The following is a 15,202-nucleotide window of genomic DNA, read 5'->3' on the forward strand; positions in this document are numbered from 1 at the left end:
TGTGTGCTGTATGTGTGTGTTAAACTTGTGTGTTAGATGGTGCTCTTTTCTGTTTCTTTTGCTGTACCATAAAATGATATTTCAGGAATATTTTTTTAAAGCAGGTTAGGAGAATTTACATAACATGTTAAGAGAAATAAGGTTAAAATAAATCTAACATAGAAGGTTAGGACTAACACAGCAGGTTAGGAAAATTAACATAGCAAGTTAGGAGAAATAATGTAACAGATTAAGGGAATTCTTGTCACCAGTTAGGAATAAACAACATTGCATGTGAATAATAATATGTGACACTTCTATAGAGGTTTTTTAACAGTCTCAAATAACTTTATATGAGGAGAAGGTCACAAGAAAAACAAGCAAAACAGATAGTTAATGTAAGATCTTGGCGGTCAATCAAGGATGACCAGTCAAGGATAACAAGAGCAACAGGTTAGGAAAATAAGGTAAAGTTTAGGAAAAGGATTTGGGCTCGCCATAACTTGAATACAATGGAAATATTTATTTTGTGCACACAGATTTATCTTAGTCTAGGACTGAAAAATTAAGTTCAACAGAGTTCTCCACTGACTTTGATTTTTTCCCCCCTAGGCTTAATCTGTATCTGGAATACTGGCCCTAAATACTGACAGCTTGTGGCTTAAAAATGTTTTGAATATGACAAATCTTGTTTTACAAAAAATAATTTATAATGTATAATGACATACAATTTTAGTGAAATAATTGTTCATCCAAAATAGGATGTATTGTATAAGTATGTTAAAATCATGTTTTCTTATGTTGGAATGGTGTGGGTGTTCCCCAACCAACGATTGGCCTGTTCTTCGATCTCTAAACCGCAGACTGGACAGCTTGTCTTCCTAAGAAGTATCCCACTGCTGGATCTAAAGTGGGCTCTGTCTTGCTCCAACCCTGGATGGGAGACCAAATGCTGCTGGTGGTGTTGGAAGGTTAGTTGGGTGCAGTATTCCTCTGGTCTCAAGATCAAATTCCAATGTCCCAAGGCAGCCCTTTAGAGTGCAATTGTTCATATGGAATATGAAATGGTTGTCCCAGACTGTGTGTGGTCACTAATGATCCCATGGCATTGTTAGATTAGAGGAATTAACCATGGCGTCCTGGCAAAATTTCCAATCTGGCCCTCAGATCATAATGGTCACATATCATCCACAGTTTATCTTAAACACTCCAACCCCTCTTTCCAAGATTCGGTTTGGGGACGTAAAATGGTTGTTTGTTTATAATAACACTGCGGTTTAATGGATAAAAAAGATCTACATGGTGAACGTTTGACGGTGAAAAAATTATTTTTACCAGAATAGGAACCCCATGAACCCCATGAACTTCTCCCAGAGAAGTATGGTCTTTAGCCACTAGGCCATGGTGTTGGTATAGCATCTCGACATTAGATCATTTTGTCACACATTAACAACGCCAAGTTTTAATATTTTGCTTTCACCATTAAGCATTGTGTTGAACTGACTAATGTTTCTTATTAAGTTAACCTCCATCACAAACAGCATCTGTGAACTGTATGGCTTTTTGCCACTGGCCGGTTTAACAGCTAATTAGCCAGTAATAGGCTAACTTACTACTTGGAATAGTCATAAGAATTGAGCAGTTGCTAATGAGACTGAAGATTAACTTTACAGTGCCAAAGCTATTTAATTTCATGGCAAAACAATGTTTGTTTTTCTTTCATTCGTGAATGACATTCATTCAAAACTCTCAATATACGTGATGATAACTGACTTTTTCGTTAAGTGAAAAGACGAGAGAATCATGGTTCACCACATAGGTGTGTGCTCATTCAACGTTTGGAAGCAATGCTTTCAAAATGTCTATGGGATAAATGAACGCTATCTCATTTGTGTCAGCCCTATTGTCTCATGCCCAGTGTCATCCCCTTTCTCCCCATCTAAGAAAAATAATAAAACCTAACTGAATAATGTGACATTTTGAAACTAAGTCTTTATGGCCTGGGTTGGTCAAGTGGTCTAAAGTGCTGCCACAGGTGCACATATACTGCTGCATCATGAGTTAACACCCTTCCCAAAAAATTTTTTTTACCACTCTCTTCATTGAATAAAGCATAAAAGTTTCTATATATACACAGACAGGTGACAAATTAAAGGAAAAACATGAATAAATGAGTGGAGGAACATAATGAATGCAGATGCTTCCATACAGGTGTACTGCATGATACAAGTTTTGCAATTAACATCCTATCATGCTCTGTGGCATGTATACAAATTGCAGAGCAGGCCTCGATTATGGATCAAGGTAGCAAAAGGAAAGAACCTAAGTGACTTTGAAAGAGGGTTCATTATTCAGGCATGGATGGCAGGAGCTTCAGTAGCAAAGACTGCTCAACTGGTTGGTGTTTCAGTAGGAACTGTGACTGAATATACATCTGCATTCAGATCGAAAGCAAAGACATCAGTAAAAAGGGTTGGAAATAGTTGTCTTCAATGACCATAACGCATATTCACTGATTCTAATGCTTGTGCATTTCTGAGTAACTCTCCCAGGTAACTGAGAATGTCAGTGCATGACGTGATCAGACTGTCAGCAAGAAGTGTCTGTCAAGAACTACAGAGAGTGATATTATGGATATCATTGTAGGGTTATAGCAGGTTTACAGTACATAAACCCCTCATTACAAAGACAAATGCACGTTAAGCGTTCAGTGGCGCAAAAACCATAGTCACTGGTCTACAGAGATGTGGAAAAAAGTGATCTTGCCTGATAAGTCATCCTTAACCATATTCTCGACGGGTAGCAGAGTGCAGGAGTGTGGGGTACTCTAAGAGAACGGTACTAGCCTGAATACTTGATCCCTACAGTGAGGGGGTCCGACTGGCTCTGTTATGCTATGGGGGGCATTTTCCTGGAATGGTTTGGGTCCACTTGTCCACTTAGAGGGGAAGGTCACTGCAAATCATTACAAAGTTATTCTGAGATCACCTTTATGCTACTGTGAAACACTTCTATCCTGATGGGAGTGGTCTCTTCCAGGATGACAATGTCCCCATCCACAGGACACAAGGGTCACGCGAAGGTAACTACCGGGGAGTGAACACCAATGATCTGATGATGAGTGGAAGGCAAACCAGGATATTTAACAGCAAGCCAATGAGGAGATGAACCGCAGATGTAGAGACTTGAGGAGGTGAAGTGGAAACCGAGAACTGGATCACAGGAGCCCGAGGCCGCACCCAAACAAACACACAGACGCACAGACACACACACGTCGTCGCATAGGAATTAGTGTGACCGTATGAGGATATAGTGAAAATAAGTGGGAAATGGTGAACTGGGAAGTGCCTGATTATGTAATCAGCACGATTTTAACAATAGTATTTAATAAGGATAATATAAAGATGTAATTTAATATTTCCGTTAAAAACGTTAAACATAGGCTAATCATAAACAAATGTAAGTTAAAAACTTTAAAGCTGTAATTCCAATTTAGTGTGTCGTTCAAGTGAAATTTCCCAAAAACTATACATTTCCGCAAATATCGAGAGCCCGTCAACGTAACAATATAGGCCACCCTAACGCCTCTCCAGTGAATCCAACATAATATCAGACAGAAGTAAGTTAACGGCCATGGGTGGCGGGGGCGAATCCCCATTATAAAAAATAAAGACAACATTTCATCAATCTAAAAAAGTTTAAATTGCATCCATTTGGTTCCCTTATAGTTAATTTGCCTAAGCCTAATCATCATCCACATGCCTTTCCACCCCCAACATTTTAATTTTGGTGTCGCTAAACAGTATTTACCCATCCTACCCTATACAATGTCGGCTAAATAGCCTACAATTCGCTCATATTTAGGTAAGTTATTTCGTTTTAAAGTTGCATAATCAGTAGGCTATCCTTACCAATGTAAATAGGAACATATATATTAACATTTTAAATTATTCAAAGATTTACAAGCCATTGACATTAGAAATTGCGTCTGTATGCTACTTTGATTGAAAGTAGGTTCACCCAATCAAAAATAAATACTTTGTTGAAGGCTGCTTAATAGGTGCGGGATTCAATTCACATTCGCTCCGACAGTTTTGTTGCACCGGCGGTGTTGTTGGATGAGATGATTTTGTAACGGGTAGGCTATTTGGGGCAGCAGGTTAGGCCATGCTGGCAATTTTGACATATATTTTAGCTGAAAGTAGGCAACACGGTTGGTTGTAAAAATATATAGGTATGCTAGAGACTGTAAGCGAGTTGGTAACGTTTCACACATTGCGTTTTGTTTTGCTTTTAAATTAGGCTTTTAAATTAGGCTTTTAAATTAGGCTGTGAGGACTGACTAACGACGTAAATCGTGTAAGACACATTTTTACGGATTTTTAAAAGAAAGAAAATATTTCAACAGGTTACAGTTGATTGATCCCCTGTTAACCCTCCAGATACTGAGCGAAAAAACATCGCCAAAGTCACGGACAACCACACACTTCTAGGGCACCGTAGGCTACGTAAGCTGTAACAGCGCTGTCGCTTGCTAATATTCAGAATAATTATTCAGATCGGCTGAATGTAGCTTAGGTATTGTCGATGTTAATGATATGCAATTCATTGACAAATAATAAAAAGAGTGAGGTGATTTAATAAGCGCTAGAACCGTCTGGCTATTGTAGGCTACATCGCCAAGTTTCCACGGCTCCCGCGTGCGCGTGCTATCCCTAAACTCCAGTGGAAGGGAGGATAAGGTAAGACCCGTTCAAATGTAACATTTCAGTGTGTTTACATGGAAACCGTCGACATTTGGTACGAGTCACCGTTGGTTTTCCAGCACCCAAACATGATATCTTATTTCTACGTAGTAGTAGGCTACACATTACGCAAATGCTTTGCAATTGTCATGGAGATTGAAGGATTTGTGTTCTAGTGGGGAGTGTGGTGGAGATTTTACGCGGAGTTGGTATTCTTTGTGGTACCCAATTGTAGACTAGTACATACGTTTTTGTTTTGCTGAATGAAAATGCATTCGATGACCAAATAATTCGAGTTCGTATTCTCAATGACAGATTGTCTATCGAATGACATTATATGCGTAACGACAGATATCAATGTGGTAACGTTCCCACAGAGATGGTAAAAAATATTTATTTTCTGCTCTCTTACATGACAATTCTGTTTAATAAGTCATGAGCGATGTCGTGTTTACTGATTACAGACGGCAGCAATGGATATTTCTTGTAATTGCCTTCTGATTCTGCAGATATAAGATCACACAATAGTCATCGATTCTTTTAAAGGGAAGTGCTCTGTCTACCGGGGGCAGCTACTCCGTTGCTACCTGCAGTATCTTGGATTGTGCTGTAATGCTAACCCTAAAAAATGCATAATACAGTCAAGTGTATTGAATATATTTGAATTTGTATTAGACCCTCAAGGATGCTACGTTAATAGGCATTTATTTAAGATATTAACATGATCGACTATGGCTTATATAGGCTATGGTATTGATGCATTTATGAAAGAGAATCAGCAGTGGTGCCTTTGACTATGCAGGATGTGAAGGTCTTTTAGGAAACTGGTTGTTTCTATTCACTGTGAATATCTTTTTTTGTCTTGACCTGTCAGTCATTTCCCTTTCCCCTGTTTTTTTTCTTATTGCTGAGTTAGTCAGGGAGGGGTGGGATATCCATAGTGAGTCGTTCATTTCTTGTAATTACCTTGCAAGGAAAGAGGGAACTTACTGGGACTGCTGGATTTTTTTGTGATGGGGTTCCTTTCCAATTATGCCTCTTCTCTTGAAGCATCAATACCCTTTGTGTACACTCTCTGATAGTCTAATGAAATTCAGTGCATGCTTGTCACCATCGCCATATGCATGTGATATGTTAAGTTGAGTTGATGTGGGGGATGTGTGAAGTAGGCTATATGAATGAACTATGTATGAGTATAAATAGCGGTTGCTGTCAGTCACAAGGTCATAATCTGGATCTGCTTTGCTGTCTCTACAGCTTCTACCCAGGTGACAGTTTTTATTGTGGATGAATATGAAGTAAAATGAAGTAAATTCACCTTTAGATTGTCAAAAGTCAAAAGTTGGGTAAGTGTGTCCAAACTTTTGACTTATAATTAATGTGCTATGTCACCTCTCCAGTTGCATTGACATTAATTATATTCTGTGTCTGTGTCACCAGTTCTTCACATGTTGGTGAAAGTAGCCCAACTCAGTCTTTACATAGTTTACACTTCACTGCTTGTAAAGGACTGTGTTGAACATGTTTAAGTGTGGAAGTGTTCAAGATCCTGACATCTTCTTTGATCATATGGTATGTTGCTATTTGGTTCTGTTTGGTATTTTATTTGGAAACATTGAAACAAAAAAAAATATTATGAGGTGAGTGGTTTTATGTTGGTGCATGTTTGCATTTTCAACCCCCTACATATTAGTGTTTGATAGAGACATGTTTTTGTGCCACAGATTTTCAGTAAGATTGAGTTCTGGGCTAAGGCATTCATTCATATTTGTTATTTGAAAGTAATTACAAAATGTCTATTACAACACAAAGGAATTTTTAATGTTAGGGTTTGTTTCTGACCAGGACATTTCGTGGGCACCTGTTCCAACCTCCCCATCTTGATATTGCGCTCACTCCCAAAAGGCTTGTGTTGATTAGCCAACCAGAATGAGGCAAAATCATACATTCTACTGCTGCTGGCAAGTCATCAAAATAATATGGCTGAGAGGGTGAAGTCTGTTTTTTGGTTATCCCTAAGTGTTTTGCAAGGTAAAGTTAGCGCAACTGAAATGTTGTCAATGAAACATGATCAATGAGAATGGACAGACGCTCCTTGTTTGAATTGCACCGGACAGTACGAAACCTTGGGAGAGCACCATCTACAAGTCTTTTGATGTGCCTGGAGCATAGGAATTATTTGGTTTCTGAGCAGTGGAGTGGGTCTCAAAAAATGAAGCTACATCACTTTGTAAACTATGTAATTTACATATTCAAAATATAGAGCTTATTACACTGATATGTTAGGAATCTCCTGCCAAACTGTCCCGCCTTACAGAATATTATTTTCTACAGCTGGAAAAATATGAAAGGAGCTGCACATGCCACTGAACAAGTTGATATGCTAAAATTTTCAATAATATGCTGAGAAGATGCATCTTCACAGGCTCTCTCTCATGCTCTCAGGTTGTGCTATTTGAATAACTATGAAGGTTTTAGGACCATTGACCAATTATAATTAAACTTTTCATGAAATCGCACACACTGTCAGAAGACATTGGTTTACCACATAAAGTACTTGTAATCAGCCTCTTACATTGACTCTGAGGACTTTTTGACCAGTATGTTTATTGTATTGCTTCAAATGTTTCATGTTTGAATGCTTTTATGCATGCATGGACCACTTCAAGACCACCTGCAGCATTTAGATTGGGATAGGACTGGGACAGGCCTGGGTATGACTCGGCCATTCCATAAACTTGCATTTCTTGTTTTTGAACCATATTGTTTTAACTATGCTTGTTTGTTTTGGATAATTGTTTTGTTGCAAGATCTATGTTTGGTTCAGCCTTTTGACATATGCCCTCACAATATAGAATTCATGTTTGACTCATTGACGACAAGTTGGCCAGAAAAGCAGCCCCAAACCATAATGCAAACAGCCCCATGCTTTAAGGTTGGTATGAGGTTCTTCTGTTCGAAGTGTTTAGTTTTTGACAAACCTGTTCCAGTAGTTTTGATATTTACTTAGTTTTGTCTGGCAAAACTCTTAACCCCATTATTGGTTAAGTTGTCTGTTTTGGGGCGAAATAGTTATATTTTTTCAAGTGTGAGAATATCAGATCCATAGTCATATTACATATGACATATTATGAACTTATAATGATGCTGTGTTCATTAATGTTGACATTTTAAATGTTTTTTTTCACTTTCTGAAAAGTTGCTTCTTCTGGAGATACAAGGTTTGCATAGGGCAGTGATGATTTTGGACCTTTTTCTGTATCTATGCACCTGAATACTACTTTGTACTGTTTTAATAACCTATCCATGGGATCTTATTCAGAAAATATGACAGAAACTTGAGGCAAATGGTGTGGTAATTATGTCCCACTCTAGTTTGTGCAATGTCTTTCATATGTATAAACTGGGAGCTTCCACAGCACAGTGGTTGAATACTTCAGCAAGCAACATATTTCAGTTATTTTCATACAAATATTTTCCAATGTAAAACCAATGTCACCTTACAATATTTGATTTTGAGTATCATTTAACAAAATGTCAATGTACCATTTTAAGTAAAATTAAAGCACTGTATATATATATATATTTCTAAGAGTCATTATTTGGTGCATGTTGCTGTGAAGTTTTGAATTACATTCAAAACACCAACCTTGTACAACTTTAAGGGCAATATACATCCAAAGCTTTTGTCACCTGCGCAATTTGTTACTGAACTCATTTAGATGACAAGGATTGTGAAGAAGGTATGTTTTTATTGAAATTCTGTATATTCCTGAATTTTTATTAACTGTGAACATAGTGTATTCAGTTGTGTATGTCTCTGGGTACAATCCAAATTTAATATACAGATATTAGAATTCCCCTCCAAGAACTGCCACCTTAACGTGGTGGAGGGGTTTGAGTACCCGAGTGACCCTAGGAGCTATGTTGTCTGGGGCTATATGCCCCTGGTAGGGTCTCCCAAGGCAAACAGGTCTTAGGCGACGGGTCAGACTAAGAGCGGTTCAAAACCCCTTAATGAAGAATAACATTTTGAGTACCGTGACGTCGCCCGGTATGGCGCAGCCGGGGCCCCACCCCGGAGCCAGGCCCGGGGTTGGGGCTCGAATGCGAGCGCCTGGTGGCCGGGCCTTCCCCCATGGGGCCCGGCCGGGCTCAGCCCGAACGGGTGACGTGGGGCCGCCCTCCCGTGGGCTCACCACCCACAGGAGGGACCATAAGGGGCCGGTGCAAAGAGGATCGGGCGGCAGTCGAAGGCAGGGGCCTAGACAACCCGATCTCTGGACACAGAAACTGGCTCTAGGGACGTGGAATGTCACCTCGCTGGCGGGGAAGGAGCCTGAGTTAGTGCGTGAGGTTGAGAGGTTCCGATTAGAGGTAGTCGGGATCACCTCTACGCACGGCTTGGGCTCTGGAACCACACTCCTTGAGAGAGGATGGACTCTTCACCACTCTGGAGTTGCCCATGGTGAGAGGCGGCGGGCTGGTGTGGGTTTGCTCATAGCTCCCCAGCTCTGCCGCCATGTGTTGGAGTTTACCCCGGTGAACGAGAGGGTCGTTTCCCTGCGCCTACGGGTCGGGGATAGGTCTCTCACTGTTGTTTGTGCCTACGGGCCGAACCGCAGTGCAGAGTACCCGACCTTCTTGGAGTCTCTGGGAGGGGTGCTGGAAAGTGCTCCGACTGGGGACTCTATTGTTCTACTGGGGGACTTCAACGCCCACGTGGGCAACGACAGTGACACCTGGAGGGGCGTGATTGGGAGGAACGGCCCCCCTGATCTGAACCCGAGTGGTGTTCAGTTATTGGACTTCTGTGCTAGTCACAGTTTGTCCATAACGAACACCATGTTCAAGCATAAGGGTGTCCATCAGTGCACGTGGCACCAGGACACCCTAGGCCGCAGGTCGATGATCGACTTTGTTGTCGTCTCATCTGACCTGCGGCCGTATGTCTTGGACACTCGGGTGAAGAGAGGGGCGGAGCTGTCAACTGATCACCACCTGGTGGTGAGTTGGATGCGATGGTGGGGGAGGAAGCTGGACAGACTCGGCAGGCCCAAGCGTACTGTAAGGGTCTGCTGGGAACGTCTGGCCGAGTCTCCTGTCAGAGAGATCTTTAACTCCCACCTCCGGCAGAGCTTCGACTGGATCCCGAGGGAGGTTGGAGATATTGAGTCCGAGTGGACCATGTTCTCCACCGCCATTGTCGAAGTGGCCGCTCGGAGCTGTGGCCGTAAGGTCTCCGGTGCCTGTCGAGGCGGCAATCCCCGAACCCGGTGGTGGACACCGGAAGTAAGGGATGCCGTCAAGCTGAAGAAGGAGTCCTATCAGGCCTGGTTGGCTTGTGGGACTCCTGAGGCAGCTGACGGGTACCGACAGGCCAAGCGGGCTGCAGCCCGGGTGGTTGTGGAGGCAAAAACTCGGGCCTGGGAGGAGTTCGGTGAGGCCATGGAGAAGGACTATCGGCTGGCCTCGAAGAGATTCTGGCAAACCATCCGGCGCCTCAGGAGAGGGAAACAGTGCCCTACCAACGCTGTTTACAGTAGAGGTGGGCAGCTGTTGACCTCAACTGAGGATGTCGTCGGGCGGTGGAAGGAGTACTTCGAGGATCTCCTCAATCCCGCTGACATGTCTTCCATTGAGGAAGCAGAGGATGAGGGCTCAGTGGTGGACTCGTCCATCACCCGGGCTGAAGTCACAGAGGTGGTCAAGAAACTCCTCGGTGGCAAGGCACCGGGGGTGGATGAGATCCGCCCTGAGTACCTCAAGTCTCTGGATGTTGTGGGGCTGTCTTGGTTGACACGCCTGTGCAACATCGCGTGGCGGTCGGGGACAGTGCCTCTGGGATGGCAGACCGGGGTGGTGGTCCCTCTTTTTAAGAAGGGGGACCGGAGGGTGTGTTCCAACTATAGGGGGATCACACTTCTCAGCCTCCCCGGGAAAGTCTATGCCAGGGTTCTGGAGAGGAGAATACGGCCGATAGTAGAACCTCGGATTCAGGAGGAACAGTGTGGTTTTCGTCCGGGCCGTGGAACACTGGACCAGCTCTATACCCTCTACGGGGTGTTGGAGGGTTCATGGGAGTTTGCCCAACCAATCCACATGTGTTTTGTGGATTTGGAGAAGGCATTCGACTGTGTCCCTCGCGGCATCTTGTGGAGGGTGCTTGGGGAATATGGGGTCCTGGGTCCTTTGCTAAGGGCTGTCAGGTCCCTATACAACCGAAGCAGGAGCTTGGTCCGCATTGCCGGCAGTAAGTCAGACTTGTTCCCAGTGCATGTTGGACTCCGGCAGGGCTGCCCTTTGTCACCGGTTCTGTTTGTAATTTTTATGGACAGAATTTCTAGGCGCAGCCAGGGGCCGGAGGGTGTCAGGTTTGGGGACCACACGATTTCGTCTCTGCTCTTTGCAGATGATGTTGTCGTGTTGGCCCCTTCTAACCAGGACCTTCAGCATGCACTGGGACGGTTTGCAGCCGAGTGTGAAGCGGTGGGGATGAAAATCAGTACCTCCAAATCCGAGGCCATGGTCCTCAGTCGGAAAAGGGTGGCTTGCCCACTTCAGGTTGGTGGAGAGTGCCTGCCTCAAGTGGAGGAGTTTAAGTATCTAGGGGTCTTGTTCACGAGTGAGGGAAGGATGGAACGGGAGATTGACAGACGGATCGGTGCAGCTTCTGCAGTAATGCAGTCGATGTATCGGTCTGTCGTGGTGAAGAAAGAGCTGAGCCGCAAGGCGAAGCTCTCGATTTACCAGTCAATCTACGTTCCTACTCTCACCTATGGTCATGAGCTTTGGGTCATGACCGAAAGGACAAGATCCCGGATACAGGCGGCCGAAATGAGTTTTCTCCGCAGGGTGGCTGGGCGATCCCTTAGAGATAGGGTGAGAAGCTCGGTCACCCGGGAGGAGCTCAGAGTAGAGCCGTTGCTCCTCCACATCGAGAGGGGTCAGCTGAGGTGGCTTGGGCATCTTTTTCGGATGCCTCCGGAACGCCTTCCTGGGAAGGTGTTCCGGTCCCATCCCACCGGGAGGAGACCCCGGGGAAGACCTAGGACACGCTGGAGGGACTATGTCTCCCGGCTGGCCTGGGAACGCCTCGGTGTCCCCCCGGAAGAGCTAGAGGAAGTGTCTGGGGAGAGGGAAGTCTGGGCATCCCTGCTTAGACTGCTGCCCCCGCGACCCGGCCCCGGATAAGCGGTAGAAGATGGATGGATGGATGGAGATATTAGAATTTTTTGCTTGTGTTGAAATCATTCAAATATACCTTAAAGAAACTATGAATTATTTCTGCATAAATTATGAAACATTTTAATATTGGTACTGTGATTTGAAGTGGATTTGTTGTACAAATGACAATATTATGGTACCCATATTTGACATGGTGGAGACGTGAAAGACCCTCTGGTAAAGAAGGGAGGTTAGCAAGTCTCTTCACCACAGAAATTGCATAATTCCCTGCATCTTATTATTCAAGTTATTTATTCATTTAATTGGGCAAAAAAATACATTATGATTTGCTTTTAAGTAAAAACATACTTTTGTGTACTATAAGAATATTTTATATATGTTTTTTATACGTTTACATTTTTTTTTTCTTTTTTAGCGCTAACACAAAATGTTTTAGTAAATAACAATTTTTTTTATTAATGTAGATCTACTATAAATATTTTTTATCAAGCAAATGCCTTTATCATCAGGATGCAAAGTTTCACCGTAATGCAAAGAATAGCCCTACTTAAACTTTCTGTGATGTAGGCTAGTCTTTTCTTGCCGTATCATAGTTCCTAAACAAACAGCTCTACTTTGACTGCCTGTTTGCCTTTCTGCTTAGCTTAGCCAATGTTTGCAATGATGATGAAAAAATAATTGGTAAATGTGCACGTTTTTCAGCATCATCCATAGTTGGGGAATACAGTATACAGTGGTTGTGATGTACAGTGGTTCTGAAATAATTTTGAGAGTCGTGTCATATAGTATTTAGGACAAATCAGCAGCTAAGCAGAACTTAACTTTTTACGTTAAATTTGTTTTTACAAACCTGTCTATAACATTTTGTGATTTTTAGCTTATAACCCTAATTACAAGTCAGACTTAAGCGTACCAGACAATGGCCACCAAGCAGCTGTCTATGTGGAGTGACCAGACATTGACCACCAAGCAGGTATCTATGCATAGGAGTGACCTGACTATACCCACCAAGCAGCTATCCACGCAGAGGAGTGACCAGTCTATGGCCACCAAGCAGCTATCTACGCAGAGGAGTGGGTAGCAGCTATGAAGAAGAAAACAAATCCTGCACATACATCTCTATCTTTAGCCACTTCAATTTGGGCTCCAGGAAAACTAGATCTGCAGCCACTTCGATTGAGGAATGTTTGTGTGCTGTATTTCTAGCACAGTGACAACATCCTGGGCCCATAGCCATGCATGGCCTGCTTGACAGCAGTGCGGTTGAAGTGGAGTGGACGTGGATTTGGAAAGGTGGCAGACTTCTGAGTGCTCAGCAGTGTTCAGGATTATGCATGTTAACCTAGATAATGCCCCATGCAGACACATAATCCCATCAGTTATGCCGTTTTTTATGATGGAACTCGTCAAGGTAGTCATGTAGGCTTAGTCCACAGCCATGCTCGTAAGGGGCACATGGTCACGTGCACTGTAGAATTTGGCCTGTTTTAACATTTCAATTGTTAAATATATTGCCAAACTTCGCATTCCTTCATGTGATCTGCCAGCTGTACTTTGAGGGAGCGCACTGACTGAACCAGGCAAAGAATGTAGATATTATACCAGTCGATTCGTTACGGTGTGACGGTCACTGTGAAAACAAAAGGCTGTTTCTATTATCAGCAAATGGAGCTATGTACAAACGAAGTGACACGTCAGTTTGTCATGTCAGCAACCCAACAGTCAGGAGGATTGACAGCTCAAGAGATATATTAATATCGACAGAAGAATACTTTGTTGAGATACAAGGTCCCATCGAGGTGATCGTCATCCTTTTTAATGAATACATCAAATCTATAGTTTGCGGTTAATAGGTCAAATGTGAGACAGATAACAGAATCACTTTCCATCATTAAGACAAAAGGTATTCTTACATTCTGTGCAGAAAGGGTTTAATTAGGATCTTTAATTAGGCATGATGATGATGATTACAGATTGAAGGGAAAAGCTGTTTCTGATTGGAAAGCCCACCTCCAGACCATCCCCAATTCAAGTTGACACCCCTGCTAGGCTGCTACTACTATGTCTAGTGGACAGGAAGGAGCGTTAAGACTTCACTTTTTCTTAACATGCTGCAGATACATTTCACTTAAATCAGAAAAGGTGTAATTTTGCCAGAAGAATCTGGGATTTGCACTTTTGCCAATGTGCAGTCGGTCTTTGTCTAGCATATTCAGGTCTACATACTTGCCCATGACCATTCATCATAGTTCTTCTTTATTTTGTAGTACAACAAAGTGTGTGAGAGTAACATTTCAGCTACAACAGTTTTTCTTCACTTTCTTGTTCAGACCTAAAACCCCATGTATTAATTAAACAATTTATTGGTGAACGACTCACGGTAGTAGTCTTACAAGCCTTGTCATTAGTTTCTTGATATGGGGTTACTCCGTGCCATCACATGGTCATGTAAACGATACTACTACTAATAATTATTTAATAGTATGAAATCTGATATTGTGATAGGAGTGATCCCCGGTCATGTGTAACTGGCAAAGGAACACTGCGGTTTCTTGTCCAAACTGGCTATGCTACAATGAAAACTGTCAGGTCCTGATTTCACATGTGAATGAATACACTAAGTTTGGCCATGTACACATTTGCCAATATCATTTTTTTTCAGGCTAGATTTGTTTTGGGGTTATAGTCACTCTGTTTATTTCTTATGAATTGATGAATTATGTGGTAGTAGATTCAGTTTTTTTGATAGAGTAGGATTATTACAAGCTAGGCTATCGTGAACTCCTGTAGGCAAATGTAGGCTGATTTTAGTAACCCAGGATTTCTTAGTGGTAAGTGCAGGATTGTAATATGTGTTCAAGTGGGTGCACGGTGCGTACCTTTATTAGCTAATAGAATCTGTGAAATGAAAGTGATTTGTGCAGTGAAATAGAATACATCCTGCATTGTGTTTTAGCCCTGGATGTTGGGAAATACCCCTAAAAAGATTAATCCTTGAAAATTTGAAAAATAATAATAATAACTTTTGGTTTGAGAAAGTGAGAAAAATAATTATCTGGCAGCTCATCTATTCCATTTAATATATTTGAGAGAAATCATGTGATGTTAAATTCCATCAACTTGTATGCAAATGTTGATCAATAAATGAACTAACATCACTTCACACTGCTGTTTGATGGATGGATCAAAGCATCTTACTAGGGAGATGAAACTGTTTATCAGTCAGTGCATTCAGTGCTCTGGGCAGAGGTTGCTGTGATGTGACTGTCTGGGTAGTGAGAGAGGGAGGC

At 42.4% G+C, this 15,202-nt stretch overlaps 1 protein-coding gene across 11 annotated transcripts in view; it reads left to right on the forward strand.

Annotated features, from left to right (window-relative positions):
- Positions 1-4,122: 4,122 nt before the first annotated feature.
- Positions 4,123-15,202, forward strand: part of arvcfb (ARVCF delta catenin family member b) — a 196,959-nt gene continuing 185,879 nt past the window's right edge. For 3 of the 11 annotated variants that reach the window (XM_010876584.5, XM_020052613.3, XM_020052611.3), the window contains exon 1: positions 4,125-4,721. The gene's annotated coding sequence lies outside the window, so the exon portion shown is untranslated. Of the gene's footprint in view, positions 4,722-15,202 lie in introns of all 11 variants that reach the window. The other 8 variants (XM_020052615.3, XM_020052609.3, XM_020052608.3 and 5 more) reach the window with 7 other exon arrangements.

This window comes from Esox lucius, chromosome 13, assembly GCF_011004845.1.
Source record: "Esox lucius isolate fEsoLuc1 chromosome 13, fEsoLuc1.pri, whole genome shotgun sequence".
Taxonomy (NCBI): domain Eukaryota; kingdom Metazoa; phylum Chordata; class Actinopteri; order Esociformes; family Esocidae; genus Esox; species Esox lucius.